Source organism: Eubalaena glacialis, chromosome 12 (genome assembly GCF_028564815.1).
Source record: "Eubalaena glacialis isolate mEubGla1 chromosome 12, mEubGla1.1.hap2.+ XY, whole genome shotgun sequence".
Classification (NCBI taxonomy): Eukaryota; Metazoa; Chordata; class Mammalia; order Artiodactyla; family Balaenidae; genus Eubalaena; species Eubalaena glacialis.
Window position 1 is genome coordinate 68920541 of NC_083727.1, and position 22154 is coordinate 68942694.

At 39.5% G+C, this 22154-nt stretch overlaps 1 long non-coding RNA gene and 1 pseudogene across 1 annotated transcript; one reads left to right on the plus strand and one right to left on the minus strand.

Annotated features, from left to right (window-relative positions):
• Nucleotides 1–32: 32 nt before the first annotated feature.
• On the plus strand, nucleotides 33–16274 carry LOC133102412 (uncharacterized). The gene is made up of 3 exons (XR_009702944.1): nucleotides 33–121; nucleotides 1436–1541; nucleotides 15727–16274. It is a non-coding gene; the product is annotated as an uncharacterized LOC133102412 (long non-coding RNA).
• Nucleotides 16275–21379: 5105 nt separating this feature from the next.
• Nucleotides 21380–21869, minus strand: LOC133102326 (high mobility group protein B3-like; annotated as a pseudogene).
• Nucleotides 21870–22154: the final 285 nt, after the last annotated feature.

Below are 22154 nucleotides of genomic sequence, written 5' to 3' on the forward strand. Positions count from 1 at the left end.
GCCTCGCCGGAAACGTGCTCCGCCCCTTCTGCAGCCGGTCGCTGGGAGGAACCCGAGTCCTGGGGCTCGTCGTCTCTCCTCTGTCACCTTGGCTGTCCTGACAACTTATTTATGGTCTAAGGTCATTACTCCTTTTCGTTGTTGCTTATGTCCCAGAGCGGCAGAATAGAACGGTTTTATTGGTTAATAGGCCTCAGAGACAGACCAAGTGGAATATAGTCCCCTGAAAAACGGCACTCTCCTTTCTAGAATAGTAATACAAATTTATACAAGGGTTTTGGTTCCTAAAACTGGGTGTCGATATAAATGCTTTACAAAAAACACTGGTCTATAGACTACGTAGTTAAGTTTTCGGTACGCCCTCACTTTCTTCTCCGTGAGGTTACTGTGTTACATAAAAGCTGAAACTGCTGTATGTGGCTTTCTTATTAGAATCAGAACTTACTAGTAACTCGAACAGCACCTGGAATGTAAATAGTAAGCACTAGATATGTATTCGCTATTATAGTCTACTTGAGTAGAGTAGAATTAGAATTAAGTATTTAAAATGAGGTTTTTAAAAAAGCCCAAAACAAAGAGTTAATAAAAACATTTATGGTCATATATATTCATACTATTTTGTTGATTTGAATGTGTTTTGTTAAATAGTAACAGCTTTGAGAGAGAGCATATTATCTATTTTCATTTACAACTTTGATGCTGAACTCAAGTAACATGTGTGCAGTTGTCCACATTATAACTCGGTTTTAAATTACCCAGTGAAGAAATTCAGGATGCCGTACTCTTTTCTCCAGAGTGAAGCACAAAGTCTGAAAAAATGTTGTTGATGATATAACTATTAATAGCACTGTAGAAATTTATATTCTAAGGTGTTCCACATAGTAAAAGCTTCCATCAACATTTCATACTCTATCACCTCTTTCCTTAATTTGTTACCATTCGGTTAAATGGGACACAATATATTCATATAATAAGACAAATGAATTTTTTCAAAATAAGTCTAAAGGAAGCTAACATACATGAAGACTATCTATTACTATTTTTAACTAGTACACATATTAACAATATCAGAGTAAATGTCACATTCTAAATCAGAAAATACTGTCATTCTCAGGCAACACCCTAACTGAAACGCAGCTCTAAAGACAACAAATGTGGTATTAAATTCCTGGACCCCCTTGTCTAAGCTTAATAAACCTTACTGGGATACACTTCCGCAAAAATCCCCTCTGCGTCTATGAGATTCAGTATTATTGTGTTCAGATAGTTGGCTAAAAAATGGCCTTGTTTGAGCAAATACAATAGTGACATTTGTAGAGCACTTACTCTGTGGCAGGAGCTTAACATGAGCTAAGTGCTTTACGAGTATTAACTCATTTAATTCTCATAATAACCTATGAGGTTGTTAATGTGATTGTTTATCTTCACTTTACAGATGCACTGTCTGAGATTACACAGCTAGTAAGTAGTGGATCCAGTATGGAACAGAGGCCAGTCTGGCTCCAGTGGGCTACTTTCAGCCACCGTGCTCTATTGCTTATGTAAGTAGACATCCAAATTCTTAAATGCATCTACAGCTTGTCCATTTACATGAGAACCCATAAATATCACTTGTTTTGAATAAATTTACTGCAGCAACCCTGCCTGTTGCCATCAGTAGTACCCATGTATGCTTGCTCTTATCAGGCAGCTATAAACAACAACAGAAAAGGGGTACATATAAATTCTATATAGAAGCTGCTATTTATATTGCTTGTTATGAATTAATAAAGCTGTCACTTGAAGTAGAGAAAAGATAGATTCATTTCAAGCGCTGTTCTGTGTGTATGTACATGCAGGCATGTATGTGTTGGTTTTCCATTGTTGGCAGCCTATATTTCTTACTTATTGTATCCTTAAATTAATTTATTTAATAAATTGTGATAATTTGTTCAATATGTATCTTCCCCTCCAGTCTTTAAACTCTTTTGCTTTCTCACTGTGTTCCCCAGCACCTAACATGGTGTGGTGGTGATACAGCCCTTCCTCGTCAATAAATGTTTGTTGGTTGATTATTCTTGAATCTAATAAGCTAATTGAGTAATGGTAGCAATTAACCACTCAACTATGCCGACTGCCTGCAGATACTGTGTGTATCAATGTGATGCTTCTCCCCAGACTTCTCAGTCCTTTACCTCTGGGAGTTGAGAGGCAGGAAGAATGGCTTCTGGAAGTTGATAGAGTAGGACATATGGCCTTCTTGAATCTGATCAACTCAGTAATTCTTACTATCACTTTCATTTATATCCGTAATGTTCATACAACTGTCTACCTCTATGTGCTGCTACTAAGGAGCCTGTAATTCTTTTTACCAGAAACATTAAAAAAATGGAGAATACTTCTCTTCCTTTAGTAGGTGCTATATCTGAAAAAAATAATACAATACCCAGAGTTTAGTATTAAGGTGTTAATTTTGACCTTTGCTTTGGAGGGAAGGTGGGTAGAAAGAGTTCTCATCAAAGAACTGGTTTTTCAAGTAGAAAGATACCTCTTCTCTCACTGCTCAGAAAACCAGCCGCTATGACACCCAACTCCATAACTTTCAGGACATCAAATTCATGACAAATGAGTGCTTTGGTGGGGCTAGTAGATCAAATATTTCCTTTACCTTGGGAAAGCGACATTGTCCATGGCTGAAATACTAGCCAAATTGTACAAGACTAGACTGGATATTATTCTGGACTTCAGATTCAGAACTCTTTTTGGCAAGACAACAGACTTGGATATGGTTGATATTATTTTAATTAGAATAAAATAAGATAATAAAATAAAATCCTCAACATAGTCTTGCAAAGCATGACCTAAATGAGAAGAAAAAAATATGTTGAGAACCCAGAAAAAGAAATGGAATGAAAAACTAGATAGCACATTAAGAAACCACAATAAGAAACTAGATAGCACATTAAGCAACCACTTCTGGGACTTCCTTGGTGGCGCAGTGGTTGAGAATCTGCCTGCCAATGCAGGGGACACAGGTTCGGGCCCTGGTCCGGGAAGATCCCACATGCTGCGGAGCAGCTAAGCCCATGCGCCACAACTACAGAGCCTACGCTCTAGAGCCTGCGAGCCACAACTACTGAAGCCCGCACGCCTAGAGCCCGTGCTCCGCAACAAGAGAAGCCACCGCAGTGAGAAGCCCTCGCACCGCAACGAAGAGTAGCCCCCGCTCGCCACAACTAGAGAAAGCCCACGTGCAGCAATGCAGGTACCCAGGTTCAGTCCCTGGTCAGGGAACTAGATCCCGCATGCCGCAACTAAAAGATCCCACGTGCCGCAAGGAAGATCCCACGTGCTGCAACTAAGATCCGATGCAGCCAAATAAATAAATATTTAAAAAAGAAAAAAAAAGAAACCACTTCTGGGCTAAGGTGTTGGGAAAGCTGGCTGTCATTTGGCAGAAAGCAGTGAACCAAGAGAACAGGTAGGGAGAAAGGTGAATTTTGATTGGGGGGGGAAGGGACATAGAGGAATTGTGTATACATTGTTAAAGAGATAAAACTCTATCCAGACAGTGGATAACTATCAGATGTTATTAAGCAGGAGAAAAGTAAAACCAGATTTTTGTTCTGGAAGAATAATTGATGACAATGTGGAAGATAAATGGAAACAGAGAGACTTTGAGCTGAGACAAGCTAAAAGCTTCCTGCAAAGTCCCTGGAATCCAGAAACATTCCACAGACAGAAGTGGCCAAACCTGATGCCTGATGGAATGTGTTTGGAGGAAGGGGACATGATGGAGAAAAGGAGGCAGGATGACTGAGTTTTCTAGTGTGAACGGCTGGGTGGATGGTAAAATCATTCAACCACATAGGGGCAATGGGAGCGTAAGGGGCCAGTGGATGGATGTGTGTTAGAGGAGGTGGATGCCACCATCCAAAAGACTAGCAGTGGCGCTAAGGAAAATGGAGGAGCTAAGGAAAGTGCATGTCCATGCATCTACTATGCATAATGGTTATACCCAGAAGAGAATTAAACCATCCAGGGAGTGAGTGAGTAGGCAGGAAAAAAATTTAAGGTGAGGAAGAAACTCTGGAAAATAAAAGCAAAGGGAATGAGCAAAAATGTCTGGTGGGACCTTGCTTCTGTTGGGTAAGGTTCTATTACAGCTTGTTTTCAAATTCTATATAGATTTCTTTAAATGGCCCATGAGGTAAAGGCAGCTATTTTAAAGCCTGGAATGTCCTGGTACTAAGTTACTTGAGGCTGCCTTTGACTTCCCTCCCTCTTGGCAATGAGATTAGCTGCTCTGCTGAACATAACCGTTCCTGAAATGAGGACAGTTAGGTTCTCTCAGAGGAAAGGCTTCTCCTCTGCCTGATTCCCTAAGGCTGGTAGACTACAACACTGTGAAGACACAGCCCGGCTTGTGCTGGATGAGAACATTTCTCTCCTAAGGTTATGGTTTGGGAAAATGGAGAGAACTTTTTTGGCTCCCCTGCCCTTCTTGATACAACATTTAGAACTTGGACCCAATGCAGTGCTTGAGGGTCCTTCAAGAGATTCCTCTCTTAAGCAATGTGTACACTTTGACCATGTGTGTATCTACTAAGGATTCACCTCTCAAACTTCTCAGTTATTTTGGTGCTACTTATTTTAAGTTGCTAGCAGGAATGGATTACGTGGATGGTCACAGGGTGCTTAAAATACTCAAGATGTTTTATAAAAGATGTGGTAATGAAGAGCCGTAAGTAAATTTTAAAATGTGTGGTCTAAAAACTAATAAACATCTAACAATTAGAGGTATGATGGAACATGAAATAGGAAGCAAACTAGAAATATCCAATAAAACTGATTAGGAAAAATGCAATTACAATGTTCCCAAAGGTCTTCTGCATAAAGTGCTTCCTCTTCTGTTTTGCTACGAAGTGTGAGACCAAAATAAGGAAAGAGGAGACACTGGTGGAAACTTATAGCAGACCAGAAAAGATACAAAAGCCAAGTTAAGTCTTTTTACTAGATAACATTTAAAATATTTACTGTTTGTTAATATGACACAAAATAAGCTTCTGGCACTTGGTTAAATTGGAACCGGAGCAAAGCTAGAAGGTTCAGTGGCTGGAGAGAAGTGGTCAAAGGGTACAAAGTTTCAGTTATGCAAGATGAAAAAGTCCTTTTCTATTGAACAGCATAGTGCCTGTGTTGACAATATTAAGAACTGGCTAAGAGAGTAGATCTTATGTCAAGTGTCATTATCACAAAAAATAATAATAAAGAAGGCAGGAGGAAACTTTTGAAGGTGACGGATATGTTTATGGCATAGATTGTGGTGATGGTTTCACTGGTATATACTTATATCCAAAATCATCAAGTCATATACGTTAAATATGTATAGCTCTTTATATGTCATTCATACCTCAATAAAGTGGCTTATTGAAAAAGAAGTGTCTGCGAGAACCTCAAAGCCTTTCCAAGTGTTGTAGATATTTCTCCCATAGCGTGGCGATTTCCAAGTTAAAAGGTTTTAGGGGTCTCTGCTCAACTCTAGGGATAGTTCCTAGCTTAGCTTAGGAAATAGCTGAGAACATTTGGATGAGAACATTTCTCTCCTAAGAGAGAAATGGTTATGTGGTTATGGTAACAAATTATAGTTGAGTTCGCATTTTTAAAACATGCCTCTGAATTGTGTAGCCTCTGTTTATGTAACAACAGGAGACAGGGATCTCATCCGGGTCCTTGACACTTTACCCGTGTCTCCTTGGGTCCTTCAGGTTCTCACCTGTAAAATGAGGAGATTAGACTCAGTTATGGGTAAGACCCATTCTAGGGTAAAGATACTCCCCTAGGATCCCATTCTTTAATCATGCTGCTTATCTGCTTCAATAAAATATTTTCTTTTTTAAAGCACAATTTACTAGTAAGACATGCTTTTCACTGTGATTTAGTTGATCATGGGTGGGGAGAAAAAAGGACCTAGCACAACCTAGATTCTGATTGTTTCCTCCCATCCCCACTCTCCCTTTTGCTCTCTTAATTTCTTTTTAAATATAATTTTCCTTATTTCTGATTTTTATTTATTATTATTATTATTATTATTTTTTGGCTACGTTGGGTCTTCGTTGCCGCGAGCAGGCTTTCTCTCTAGTTGTGGCGAGCGGGGGCTATTCTTCATTGTAGTGCGCGCGCGGGCTTCTCATTGCGGTGGCTTCTCTTGTTGCAGAGCACGGGCTCTAGGCATGCGGGGTTCAGTAGTTGCAGCACGCGGGCTCAGTAGTTGCAGCACGCAGGCCCTAGAGTATGTGGGCTTCAGTAGTTGTGGCGCACGGGCTTAGTTGCTCCGCGGCATGTGGGATCTTCCCGGACCAGGGATCGAACCCGTGTCCCCTGCATTGGCAGGTGGCTTCTTTACCACTGCACCACCAGGGAAGTCCCTCTGATCTTTAAATGTAATACATCGTAAACGTTTCCTTATCTGTAAAATGGAAGTAATGGTCCCTATATAGCAATCTCACAGGTAGGTTGTTATCTGAATTAAACAAAGTCAGTTTATGTAAACACTTGGAACAGGGCCTGGCATGTAATCACGTAAGCACTCAAAAATGTTAATTATAAGAGTATCAAGCCCTTGCCTTGCATCTCTCCATTTGCAAAAGTCCAGGCATCCAAAGTGCTTTGAAAGAAAATAATAGAATTTCTACAATAATAGAAATATCAACAATAATAGAAATTGCAAGTCCCCAGTCTCTTCTGCAGTTCTTGAAATACTGTTAGCATCTGTAATTTAGTGACCAACTGAATGAAGTCAATGCATCACCACCATCAAATTACTTATGTTGTAATGTTTTAACTGGAAATATCGCCTCTGTTCAAAAGTGGTATTTTGATGCTTTCCAGGGTGAATCTGGTGCTGCCATCTCCACACTGTGCATCACATCAGACCTTGCCAATCTGCAGATTCAGAATTTTATAAAATGTACAGCCCTTTTATGTCTGTATTGTGCCTTTATCTACTATATTAGTCTGCCCAGGCTGCCGTAACAAAATACCAGAGCCTAGGTAGCTTGAACAACAGAAATTTATTTACTCACCGCTCTGGAGGTTAGAAGTCCAAGATCAAGTTGCTGTCAGGATTGGTATTTGGTGAAGCCTCTCTTCCTGGCTTGCAGACAGCCATTTTCTCACTTTGTCCTCAAATGACCTTCCATCTATGCAGGGGAGGAAGAGGGGGAGTAGGGTGGAGAAAGAGAAAAAGAGAGGTATCTGGTGTCTTTTCCTCTACTTATAAGGACACCAATCCTATTAGATAAGGAGTCCATCCTTATGACCTCATTTAACCTTTATTACTTCCCTAAAGGTCCTATCTCCAAAGACAATCACACTGGGGGTCAGGGTTTCAACCTATGAATTTGGGGGAACACAGTTCAGTCCATAACACATACCAAACACCAGCAGTCCAAGCTAACTACATATCAGTAAAGCAGATGATTTATTTAGATATTTCATTATAGGCTATAATAATAAGTATTTCTAAAAAGAGACATGTATGGTAAACACCCAACAGAATTAGATAAATTTTTCATAAGGGCTTCCCAAGTATTTTTCTTGAGAAATTAAAAATTCTTAATATACATTTATGATAACATTAGAATTGAAAATGTTCATTTCCTTTCAAGAGATCATTCCTTGAAATTTTATGTTTTTTCGTAGTGATAAATATGAATCAGATTAAAGGGTTCCTCAAAAGCTGCATTTCACAGTCCTATTTGCTCTAATACATTTTATGTCAACTAACAAAATTTAATTATTGTTATTATTATAAGCTACTCAGCTTCACTAAAACTAGCTTCCTTTGTTATAAATTAATATGGCTTAGGAGAAAAATTTATTCCAGCTGAATTATGGGAGAAGAGATATTTCATTCAATATTTTAATTTTTTCAGGCAAATATGATAGCTGGCCAATTTTTTAAAATCTAGAATGTCACTCCTATTATCATTTCACAAAAACAAATATTTTATCATTGTCTAATTCATACCAAATGGCAGCAATTGATGCTCTTGTTTTTTTTCTTGTCCAAAATTAGTTTATAATTTTACCCAAGAGTTGTTGTTGCCAAGAGGTCAGTTTCTTTCTCCAGGAACACTTGACCATGCAGAGATCTGCAATCATGAGGACATGTAATATGGATCTATCATGTTGCTTTGAAAGCTTTGAAGCCCAGATTTGACCATAACATTTAATACCAGAGTTTAGCACAGAACAAAGTTAATTGTGGAACAGTGTATACCACTGAATGGAAGTGAACCAAAATTATATTTGAAGTGGGAATAAAAGGCCTGAAGTCAAAGTTACTACACTGAAATGTCCAAGGTTTATATTCATCATTAAAAGAGACAGACCTTATACCACATAATTTTAGAATACTAGAGAAACTATTAAGAGAAACCAACAATGCAATGTGTATGAAGGGGAGACAGAGAAAAAGAGGGGGAATAAGGAGACATTTTGCAGCTGTGAAATGTTACTACTGCTGTAGTCTTATCTAAATAGTTTTATTTTTAAAATTAAGTCTGCAATAAATACAGTTAAACACACAAACAAATATGCATTTTTTTTAACCCAGGAATACACAATGAAGGTGAAGTTGAAGAAAACAAACTAGGCTAAATTAAATACGTAAAAAGGCCAAAATTGCCAATCCATGACCAGCCTATTTGTCTATTTTCAATTAATGGCTAAATGAGTTTTATGTGAGATCATATTAAACCTGAGTTTCTACATTGCACAATAGGATGATCCATCATAGCTGCTAAGCCAAGAGAATTTGATCTTCAAATACTAACACTGTGAAATAAACAAACTCCTCAAACCTTAACCTAGAATCTAGTTTCAAATTCCTAAATTCTTTCTATAAAGTGCTTCTTATGTCCCTTTTGGACAGTACTAATATTTCCATTAGCTTTATTGTATATTTTTAAATCAATATAGAATCTTAGCAAGCGTTTGTTAGCTAACTTTGGTTGACTTGTTTTCTGAAACAGCAATTATTAGCAGTTATTCTCTACAGAGAATCAGCTAAACCAACCCACGATTCTGATAGTACAGCAAGCCTGTGGAAGTTGAAAAACCTAAAAAGCTGACAGAACAATCCGGAGGAAAAATCTTATGAAAAATTTTGATCGCTCTGTAAGGTGAAAGTACTAATGTAAGGTGAAAGTAGTAATGGTTCTACTTTTAGCCTCTGCTACTCATACCAGAGAAATTATCCACCATCCCATTGCTACACTGCCATTTTCTTTAACTTATAATGAAGTGTAGAATTGATCAAAAGAAGAATATATTCTGAGGAAATTTATAAAATTAATAAGTATATAAAACATGGAACTTTTCTGAGTATAAAATTATGCATGATATATCTGGATAGAAGTTATATAAAGGATTAAAGCATCATGTGGATATATGTGTTTGAAAACTACTTTGTGTATTAATAAGTTAGAAATAAATTGTACTGAATTAGTAGATTTAGGTAAACATGACTCATTTGCTAAGAATGTGTCTTGGTCAGCAAGATACTTGGAAATAGGTCCAACAAAGAGGATGAGACCTCACAGTTTGAAGTTCCTGCAACCACAAAAAAAAAAAAGAAGGAGAAACAGAAGTGAAATTCGGGAGGAATTTATGCAGAAGCCAGTGATTAAGACCACAGAGAAGTGTTGGGTTTGTGAATAAAAGAATGTCCCTGAGTCCCATTCAACACAAGAAATTTTGGGCATAGTGACTGTTGTTTCTCCTGGTACCGTGGTTGCAACAGCATAAATAAACTAAGTGTTCCTGTTTGATAAATGTTATTCCACCTGCCCTACCCAAGGCAGATATACTGTGAAGCTAATGGAGCTTAAGCTTCAGGGTCCCTCACTTACACAGACTCCTTCCAAGCCCATTAAGGGCCTAGAAATGATCTCATGTGGTCATAGGTTTGAGTAAAATTCGCCGAAGATATTTCCATCACAATCAGTTAAGACCTCTATTTCCTTCCATTCTGATGTTCCTTCTGATAGACTTCCCTTAGTCATGTCACATTGGAATGGCCACAGTGTGGCCAGTTAATGGGACCCAGTTAATGGGAAGTTGAACTGAGCATACATTGGTTTGGGTTTCGTAGAATGTGATTATGTGTGATGCAGTATTTCTGTGTAGAGGTAAGTATTGCTAGCCATCCAGGAATAGAAATGGCTCCCAGGAATATTCCTACTGCCCTCTGTGCCAACTCACCTGGGATCCTTTCGTGTAAAGGTGCAGGGCCAGAGGTTACATTGCAATGTGACTTTATCCTGCAGTGGATGGCACCATATATACAAAGATTAAAAGGAAAGGAGGTATGAGTCAGTCTATTGGAAATTCTTCCAATCACTAGATATGTAAAATTGTTAGGGAGAGAGAAGTCTATTTTTATCCTCCTGGTCAAAAAGGAAGTTCTGTCCTGTCGGCAACATACTCAGTGATGCAATGTACACAATTATCAATGTATCATAGTCTTTCCCCCTCTTTTGAAGGAAATTGTACATGACAGAATTTGTCAGAATTACTGTTAGTATAAAAGAAGTCCGCCGTTAGTCTGGGGTAACTCCACAGCCACCAGGGACCAAGGCTCCTATATTTCTGCTCTGTCATCCTCAGTATGTGGCTTCCTTCCTCAAGGAAGGTTCCCTCATGAGTTCAGGATAATTGCTGGCGTTCTAGCTATCACGTCCACATTCCAGGCAGTAGGAAGAAGGGAGAAGAGAAGGATAAAAGGATGTGCTCCACAGCCGAATCAAATCCCGTTAAGAGGCCATTCCTGATGTTTCTCATAGCATTTCCCCTTTGGCCAGAACTAGATGCAAAGGAGGCTGAGATAGGTAGTCTTTTCAGATAGGTGATTTGCTGCTAGAATACAACTTGGAAAATGACAAGCAGGTGGACAAGTGGAAACTTAAAAAAGCAGAGAAAGCTGAAATTTAAGCATCTGCAGTCGGAAAAGCCATAAAGCAAGACAAGAACGGCTGCAGAATTGGAGGCACCTGTCACTTTGAATGGGGTGTGGATTAAAAACAAGATTAGTTGAAAGTCTAATAAAAAGCAGCTAGCTCTCTAGATGCCAGCCCTTACATTGCATAGCCAGGCACCTAAACCTTCCCCACCCCAACAGAAGAAGACATTCCAGGTATTCTCACTGGAAAAATCGAAACAGAGCTCTAGCCTCAGGAATATTTCAGGGAAGTAAGACAAAAGGTAAAATAGGGAGGTAAAGTTAAATTTTACATACTGAGTTGTAGAACTTTAGTCCCTGCCCTTACTCAACTCCTAGAATAATAGCAGCCAGGCTTACACTCTCTCCTGAAATACAGAACAATAACAACAGTACAAACAAACAGAAAACTAGCCCAAGAGAAAAAAACCCTACAGACGCTAACATTTGGGCATCTACAAAGTAAGGCCTGAGTACAGGTCTACAGTAAACTGTACAGTGAAGCCACTAGTTAACACATCCTGGCCAAGCTTCCAAGCCATTTTTGGTGTTTCTCTCTTAAATAAGAAAAGAGAGCCAAAAATCACTAGACTTTTAAGAATGTCTCTGCAAGATCGCCTTTATTGGCAATCTAAAGGCCTGTGAGCATAAGTCCCAGAGATGCTTGCAACTAACATTTATGCTACTTCCGAAGCTCTCAGTTCAAAGAAGCATATGTTGGCCTGAAAGGCTGCAGGTGATTTAAAAAAAAAAAAAAAAAAAAGACAGTGTTCATGCTTGGTATTCTATGCTGTGCTCTGTCTTGTTGTTTATTGCACCACAAGATTGATGGGGTGCAATAAATGCTCTAATGAGATGGTCTCTGACGTATATCAGGATTGGCTTAAGTGTAGAACTCCAGGCTCTTGGCCCCTAAAACTACCCAATGTAGCTGCTTGCTACTTCTCTACTGAAAACGAATTACTAGCCTGCCAGACACTGGTTGAGATGGCACCACAGTTGAGGGACAGCTAAGACCAAAGGTCCCAGTAATTTCCTGGGTAATGTCAGAGAAACAGTGGAATAAGGAAGGAGCAGCTCAGTTAGTCTCATTGATTTAATGTGACCAATACATTCAGGAACGTGTGAAAGGGGGCAGGATGGGAGGGGTCTAGAGAATTCATGGACCGGAGGCATCCACTGCCTGGAGATGACACTGTCCCCATTACATGCTGTCTTTCTGACAATGGGGACTACAGTTCAGAAAGGTGTGACTAAGCTTCATTTATTGATGACAGTGTCCACACCCCTTGTAGTAGAAGGCAAGGGAAAGTCAGCCCGAAGGGCCTAGTTATATATTGTGTGGCTGGCTGTACATTCCAGTGTCCGTCTTAGCTTAGTTTCCCCTGAAAGCAGAGCCGGAGACATACTCTCAGGTGCATGTAACTTATTTGGAAGGTAATCGCAGAAAATGGAGAGTGATACAGGCAAGGAGAGAAAGCCAATAAAATGTGTGTCATTGAATGGTTACCACCCTGTACAGCTCGGGCTCAATCCTGCTTGGGACCCTCTAAAGAACTATAGAATCCTCTTGGAATTTTATGCTATTGATAAACTGCACGTATAATTAAATAAAACATAATATTTATATTATGTATAGAGAAAAATTAAGTAAAAATTTAATTATAACATTTATATAAAAATAATTTTACAAACCCTATTCTGAGAACTGAAGTTCTATTGATTGTTATTATGAGCACAAGTATGGCCCTTTAAGTTTTTAAAATGCTAACAAATGAGATTAAAATTCATTTTGAAGAGACCTGATTTTAAAAGTCTCTAGTTTCTTGATGTTGATTCCAATAGTCGGTTCATTTGAAGTTTGGACTAACTTCAAAGGAACTCACTTCTGTTTTTAGGATTTGAGGGTAGAGGAGAAACTCCAGCCCAAGAAGGGGGCTCTGTAAGCGCTTCCCAGAGGAGGATGAGAAGGAAAAGGAGGTCTCTACAGGAACTGCTTGCATCTGGAGTGACGATAACGTCGTATTGGAGGGAGGTGGGTGAATGTGGCCTGGCAGCACAGGAGGCCTCTGCTTTCAGACCAAGGCCCACCGTCTGGAGGGACAACAGGGAGTTATTGTTTGGAAAATTTATTGAGATGTGGTGACTCCTAGTTAAGTGACCAGATCATTCTTGCAACTTCAGCCATCAGCTCCTTTTTTCTTGAGTGTCTGGATCTTTCATCTACTTCTTTTTATTAGGGAAGTATTATTTTATTATTTCCTCCTTCAGGATAGAGTTGGTACTCGTCAGCATTCCATAGGTGTCCGCCAGGCTCTGAGTTTTCGTTGACTCTTTCTCTAGGCTAATATCCTCCAAAGATGACTCAGTTGCTACAGTCCCCCTTTGAACAGTGCCATCCTTGCCAAGGAGTTGACACTTCTCTTGAATTTGTGCTGCCAACGTTTGTGAAATTTCAGCCAGCATTGCGAAAGCAGCATTTCCCATTTCACATGACGCCAGCTTCCAGACAACTAGACAAGTCTAAACAAATATGAGACCCACTAAAAAGCCGATGACAGGCGCACACACCATGGACTCTGGCTGGAGGCTGCGGAGGGCAGGGCCCGGATTCCCATCATCCAGCCATGGCTCCACCACCACTGCTTGTGGCTTTCCAAGGATGCCTGAAGCCAAGCTCTGTGGTGGCTTGAAGCCCTTTCATGGCACTGAAGCCCACCACAGAGTTCTATGGAGTAACCACACCTCTACCAGCTCACAAAAACTTCTGAGATCCCTCTAGTTACCCCTGCAACATCCCACACTGGCAACCTAAGCAGGCCACCAGTGGAGCTGGCCCAGAGAATGGATAGATCAACTTTAAAAAGTTTCTCAAAATTACTGTCCACTACCCCTCTTCTCTTCTTAATTAAGAAAAAATTATGAAACTTTTTATTTTTCAGCTGCATTGCACAGCATGCGGGATCTTAATTCCCTGACCAGGGATGGAACCCATGCCCCCCGCAGTGGAAGCTCAGAGTCTTAACCACTGGACCACCAGGGAAGTCCTGAAACATTTTTATTAAGGTAAAATATAGGGGACTTCCCTGGTGGCACAGTGGCTGAGAATCCGCCTGCCAAGCCAGGGGACATGGGTTGGATTCCTGGTCCGGGAGGATCCCACATGCCTCAGAGTGGCTACGTCCGAGCGCCACAACTACTGAGCCTGTGCTCTAGAGCCCACGAGCCACAACTACTGAGGCCCACGTGCCTAGAGCCTGTGCTCCGCAACAAGAGAAGCCACTGCAATGAGAAGCCTGCGCACCGCAGTGAAGAGTAGCCCCTGCTCACCACAACTAGAGAAAGCCTGCGCGCAGCAACGAAGACCCAATGCAGCCAAAAAATAAATAAAAATTAAAAAAAAAAAAATATATATATATACATTCTGTGATGTACCCATATCGTAAATGTATATGCTTTGATGACTTTTGACAACTATATACACCTGTATAACCAATATGCCAATGTAGATATAGAACACTTTCATCACCTTCAGAAAGTTCCCTCATTCCCCCTTCCAGGAGTCCCTACTCCCTAAAGGCAATCATCTCTTTGATTTTTATCGACATATATTAATTTGGACTCTTTTTGAACTTCATATAAATGGCATCATGCAGAATGTATTCTTTTGTATCTGGCTTCTTTTGCTTAACATCATGTGTTTGGGGTTCATCCATGTTGGTCCACCCCTTCTTTCATTCTGAGTCGAATGCCACTGTACGAGCACACATGATTGGACATCAGCCCACCCCCCTTGCTCCCCATTCACTCCACCTCCTCCCATCCCCCTCCTTTATTTTACTGACTGAAATACTTTGGGAAAGAAAACTTCCTTCATCAACCATTTGGGTTTCCCTGAGGTATAAATTTGTACAGAAAAGTTAGGCTTAAAAGGTGATCAATTAGACTGCTTTTTAGGGTAAGTATGACCTTGCACTCTTACAGATATTTGATATGTTTTAATTCATTGCAGTTACTATTATTATCAATACTCAAATTATCCCTTCTTTAGCTAGTATTGTCTTTTGAATCCTTTTGACAGGACCCCAGAAGCCTTTGATGGCTTTTTTCCTTCTGATGTGACAAGTTATTCCGGGTTTATCTTGTACATTTCCTGCCCCAGACCTGACATTAGCCACTCTTTCAAAGTCATGGCTCCTTTGAGGAGAAAATGATATTTAGAGACTATAGTCTGTGCTCGGGGTGCTGAGTGCTACTGGACTGGTCATTGTTTCTAAGCCTTTTCAGTGAACAAAGCTAAGAAATATTATTTAAATTGAGATATATTTGACATATAACACTGTATTAGTTTTAGGCATATAACATAATGATTTGATGTATGTATATATTGTGAAATGATTACCACAAAAAGTATAGTTAACATGCATTACCACACATAGATACAAATTTTTGTTTTCTTATGATGAGAACTTTTAAGATCTACTCTTCTAGCAACTTTCAAATATATAATACAGTATTGTGAACTATAGTCACCATGCTGCACATTACATCCCCAGGATTTATTTTCTTATAACTGGAGATTTGTACCTTTTGGTCACCTTCACTCATTTTGTTGAGTGAAAATGGTAACCACCAATCTGTTCTCCGAATCTGTGAGCTCCATTTTTTAAGAACCCATATGTAAGTGAGATCATATACTATTTGTCTTTCTCTACCTGACTTAAGAAATATTTTTTTTTAAGAGAAAACATATCAGGGACTTCCCTGGTGGCGCAGTGGTTAAGAATCCGCCTGCCAATGCAGAGGACATGGGTTCGATCCCTGGTCCAGGAAGATCCCACATGCCACGGAGCACCTAAGCCCGTGCACCACAACTACTGAGCCTGCTCTCTAGAGCCCATGAGCCACAACTACTGAGCCCATGTGCCACAACTACTGAAGCCCGCGTGCCTAAAGCCTGAGCTCCGCAACAAGAGGAACCACTGCAATGAGAAGCCCGCGCACCGCAACAAAGAGTAGCCCCCGCTCGATGCAACTAGAGAAAGACTGCGTGCAGCAACAAAGACCCAATGCAACTAAATACATAAATAAATAAATAAACAAACAAATAAATAAATAAAAGAATGTACTCCCAGACATATGAAAAAAAAAAAAAGAGAGAGAGAAAACATCACATGCAAGAACCTTTTAACTGATCCGCTTATACCAGTTTCTACTTCACTACTCCTTCCAACTCATGCTCTGCATTTCTGTCAGAATCATCCTTATAAAACACAGATCTGATCTTCATAATCCCCTGCTTAAAAACTTGTGATGGAGTCCCATTGCCAAAAGGATTAAGCCAAAGCTCCTTGGCTTGGTATACATACAGATCCTCTAAAAATTTGTCTCCTAGTTTCCATTCCAACCTCTTTAACATTCATTCTTCCCTCTCCTATAGTTCAGCACACCATACTGCTCCCACCACACTGTGCCTTTTCTCATCTGGTTCACTTTCACTGAAATGCCCTGATTTTTCTATTTCTTGGTAAATTTGTATTCATCCTTCAATAAATATCTCAAACATCAATTTTCTCTAAAATAAATTGCAGTCTCCTTTCCCTACAGAGGACTAATCTGTTTCCATCATATCCTACACAGTATTCCAAATGTCTTTACGTAGCACTAATGAAACTATATAATAATGATTTGTTTACATGCATCTTTCTCTAGCTAGAATGTCCCCCAAAATGTTGGGCACTTACCATTAGTGGTACTGTAGATGGTTTTATGTGTTACACTGATATGATGTTAAATATTGAATTGCGTAGTGTGAGAGTTTTATTCCCCTTTTAATACTTTAGGGAGAAAGTTTTAGTTTTGTGCTTATGGCTTTAACATCTCTCTATTATTGTGTGATTAATTTCCCTTTTTTAAGAGAGAGCAGGCCTCAGGCTTAAAACTTTGTAGATAACAATAATTGGCTAGAATTTATATATTTCTTCATGATATTTTCTGATGATTACTTTCTGTCTATGAAACTTTAAAAATGAATATTGATGAGTGACTTCCCTGGTGGTCCAGTGGGTAAGACTCTGTGCTCCCAATGCAGGGGGCCTGGGTTCATTCCCTGGTCGGGGAACTAGATCCCACACGCATGCCGCAACTAAGAAGTCCGCATGCCACAACTAAGAAGCCTGCATGCCGCAACTAAAAGATCCCGCGTGCCACAACGAAGACCTGGCGCAGCCAAAATAAATAAAATAAATATTAAAAAAAGATAACAAGGTCAACACATAAAATCAATTGTATTTCTAAGAAAAATTAATATTCATAGATTTTTCTTTTAAAATAAAAGTGAGATGAAGAAATATAGTAAGCATATAATGGTAACAAAGTGCATCATTATGGCAAAATTCTCGTAGGATATGTGAAAATGACTTAACTCTGGGATACACTGGGCTAGGTCCTTCACAAGCAGGAGGCATAACTTCTATTTTCATCCCCAGTTCCTAGTACTATATTTAATATACAGTAGATCATCACTAAACATTTGTCAGATTAAGTTAGGAAGAAACACCCACCTCCAACATTTTCAAGATTCATTGTCATTTTGGGGGATACATACCTAAAGTGACAGGCCTTCTGTAATCTGACTTTTCTGAAAAAGTTAAATAATATCCATTGTTATCATATAAATGACCTTTAAAATGATTTCCTGTAGCTACCATGGAAGAAATCAAATTCACAAGAGGATACGACCATAGATTCTCCAACTGGGCTGTGTGGAATGAGGTCTTAAAAGCCAAAGTTCAGGGGCAATAGAAGAAGGTTAACAATACATTCTATTCAAATCACCACATCAGTTTTCACCATCAAGGTCATGGTACATTTTGAGGGAGGGTAGACCAGAAGAGCTCTCACTAGAGGTGAGCTAGCACCATCTGTTGGGGAGTGAGTTCACAGCATAAGATGATATCAGCTGACTTCATTACTCCGGAATTTATTTCTCCAAAGTACTTTCTTTTCATCATACAGATTTCAAGACACTCCTGCATACCTAAGTACAATTTAATTTTCAGTCAGGTCTAGTTCTCTACTATGATAGTCAAAAACAAAACTCTTTAATTAATCTGATTATAGTGTACTAGTTTTTCATGATTTGACTCTTTAATTACAGACCTGATAATTAGACTACTTTGACCCACTTAAGAAATGGAAAAAAGGTTAGTAAGATTATACAGCCACGTGGATTATAGGTTTGCTGTAGAATAACAAATATGTGTTGCACAAAACAAAAACAAACTCATAGATACAGAGAACAAGCGGGTGGCTGCCAGAGGGTGGTGGAGGGGTGGGCAGAATAGGTGAAGGAGGTGAAGAGGTACAGACCTCCAGTTATAAAATAAATAAGCAACGGGGATGTAATATACAGCATAAGGATATGGTCAATAATACTGTAATAACTTTGTGTGGGGATAGATGATTATTAGACATTGTGGTGATCATTTCATAATGTATGTAAATGTGAAATCACTATGTAGTACACCTGAAACTAACATAATGTACGTCAACTAAACTTTAAATAAATAAATAAATAAATATATATATAAAGCAAAAAACAAAAATACATTGTTTGTTCTTATAAACCAGCCTCGGTATCTCTTGATTATCTGTGGTTATTAGAAATAGAGGTAGCCTTAAATTTTAAACTTTACAAATAAGCTAGAAACAGTCATTTTCTCCTTTCACACTCCTTCCCAAAAAATCTATAGATGAAATTGAGAGGGTAGTGTTTCTCTTGTTTACCATTTGGAATAGATGCTCCAGAGTGACAAAAAGGGAAGAGATAGCCAGCTGAGTGTGTGAAGGTAGGTGGAAAATGAGGAGGAAATCATAAGCGCTTAGATTCTAAATGACAACAAGTGTGTTACCAGCAGTTTCCCCAGAGACAGGGCTTAGGAGTAAAGTTTCAAACATTAGAAATAAATTCGTATGTGCCTCTATTTTAAACATAACTTACAGATGACCGATCTTAAAGATTTGTCCACTAAGACAAGTTTTAACAAGTTGAAAAAAGATTTTGAATTTTTTCTTGCTATTTGCTTTATGGAACTGTGATTTCAATGGAGAGGTTTACAATCTGTTTACTTTTGAAAAGTGAGCTAAAGTAATGACATTATTTAAATGAGAAATAACCTTATCTGTTTTCCTAAAGTATTTTCCAATCGAAGTCTCTCTCTTATAGGGAAAAACCAAGAAGCATTAGGTTGTAACGTTTAATTATTTATTTTTATGGAGCTTTAATGATATAACATTGTGTACATTTAAGGTATACAACATATTGATTTGATACATTTATATATTGCAACATGATTACAATTTGCTAACACTTCTATCACATCACATAATTATTATTTCTTTTTTGTGGTGAGGATAAAGTGTAATTTTGAAACTGTATTATTATTATTATTTTATTTATTTATTTTTGGCCTCACCCCACGGCTTGCAGGATGTTAGTTCCCTGACCAGGGATTGAACCCTAGCCCTTGGCAGTGAAAGCGCGGGGTCCTAACCACTGGACTGCCAGGGAATTCCCATTAAAACTGTATTAAATGGAAAGGACATAGTAGTTGCTGTAAAGAACAATACATTCAACTCTGCTGTACAACAGGGGCTATAGTTATTAAATAATTATCAGGTTTTGCCAGTGGTATACTCCTTGGGAATTCTCTGGGAATTTAGAGAGAACATTAACTCTCCCAAGCCTGTCGGGTACCATTTAATGCCTTAAAGCAATGATTCTTAAAGTGATACTTTTACTAAATGCACCTAGCTAAATTCTAGGACTTAGGGTAAATATTAATATGTTTGTGAACCTGGTGACAGGCAGGGTAATTAGTCTTGACCTAAGCCTTTTTTCCCTGCATCTTTAAGAGTACCCCAAAACGCCAAGGGAAGGGTAAAGCACAGCTGTATCGGTCACTCATGTCAACTGGTTTAAGGACCTGGTCAAGACGCTGGCACAGCCTAGCCCTGTGTAACATTCTTCAGTTGTCCATGCCTGATAACGGCCATCCTCCAGCCTTCCAACTAGAAAGCAGTTTACTTATGCTTCTTTACACTCCGTTGCCTCGAATCAGACTTGGAAATAGGAAGGGCGTACGTGTCATGCAGTATAAAGAATTAGGGACTTCCCTGGTGGCGCAGTGGATGAGACTCTGTGCTCCCAATGCAGGGAGCCAGGGTTCGATCCCTGGTCAGGGAACTAGATCCCACATGCGTGCCGCAGCTAAGAGTTTGCATGCTGCAACTAAGGAGCCTGCCTGCCGCAACTAAGACCTGGCACAGCCAAATAAAGAATTAGGGTTCCATAACTTATTTATTTGTTTATTATTTTAAATTAAAATTGTATACATCTAAGGTGTACAACATGATAATTTGATATACACACATAGTGAAATGATTCCCACAGTCAAGCTAATTAATATATCCATCTCCTCACATAGTTACCATGTCCATAACTTATTTTAATTATTTATTTTAAATGTAATACTGTTTATTTAACTTCAAAAACATTTCAGAATTCTAAACATACAAAAAAAAGTAACAGAATGTTGCAGATCGTGTTTAGTACAGAAGGTTCTTGAACTTTCATCAATGCAGTGGCTCTTGGCTTTGCTGACAATGAAGAGTTCTATGGTTTGTGTAAAAAACAAACAGTTTAAAACTACCGCACTTCAACTAAAAGGGATCCAAAACACTTCTTATGCCAGCTGACCCCCCCAGCCTTTTCCACAGCTAAGAATGGCAGCGGGATGCTATGTCTCTATATACAGAAACAAGACAACCTGAAGCTAAATGGATGCCCACTTCAGTGTCCACAGGTCCAGCCCCACAGTGCACGCCCTGAGCTACGGCCACTCTGGAAGGCATCGCTCCTACAGCCTCGACGCCAGCAAGGAGCGTCAAGAGTGTGTCTCGGTTGCTTTGTTCTTTTTACAAACTATAGATATGTACAGTTGAGAACTCGCGATTCCTAGCCAATGACCATAGAGTTAACACACCACCTCACAAATTAAAAAAAAAAAGAAAATGCCAGAAACATCTTTAAATGCCTTGTCACACCAACAGCAAGGTGCACAGAGTGAGAAGAACACGAGAGTCTTTTCATTTTAAAAATGTTTGGAAATATGTACAACTTTGATACAGTTTCCGGGTGCTCCAGACACCCATGGCCACTTCATGTAAACCACTGACAATTGCTAGAGCACTTTGAGAGACTACAATATGATCATGATCCAATTGGGTAATTCAATCTAATGAGGGCAACAGACACGTCTCGGGTGAGAGGTGTGTCAATCACGGCGGTCCCTACTCTAAGGTATTCACAAGGAGACAGGTCAACAGTTTTTTTTATTCATCCTCCTCCTCCTCCTCCTCCTCCCCCTCCCACTCCCCCTCCCCCTCCTCTTCCACCTTTTTCCGGGCAACTTTAGCAGGACCCTTGGCACCATCAAACTTCCCTTTAGACTTACAGTCTGCGACATCCTTCTCGTATTTCTCCTTCAGCTTCGCTGCCTTGTTGATATATGGCTGCTACTCGCTGTCACTTAAGTTATTACACATCTCGCCCAGCTTCTTTGCCACATCTCCAATAGAGATGCCAAGGTTTGTAGATTTGATCTTGGGGCGGAATTCGGAACAGACAGGAAAAATCCAGACGGTGGCCTCTTGGGGGCATTCGGGTCCTTCTTCTTCTTGCCTCCCTTAGCTGGTCCGTAATCCTTCATTTCCCGATCATAGCGCACTTTATCTGCCTTTGCCATTTCATCAAATTTAGACTTCTCTTTCCCAGACATTGTCTTCTACCTCTCAGAGCACTTCTTGGAAAATTCTGCAAAATTGACAGGGACCTCGGGGTTTTTCTTCTTATGTTCCTCTCTGCACATCTGCACAAAGAAGGCATAAGCAGACATCTTGCCCTTTGGTTTCTTGGGTCACCTTTAGCCATCTTGACTGTATTGTTCGCTAGTCTGGGCAGCACAGGGCATGACACGTGGCTCAGCGCTCCACAGCTGTGTGCTCCATAACTTATTTTAAATCAATTCCAGCTACCTTTAAAGTTCAAGTTTCTAATTGCACCTCCTTCCACAGTTTAAGTCCCTTTCCTCAAATACTTCTATCAATA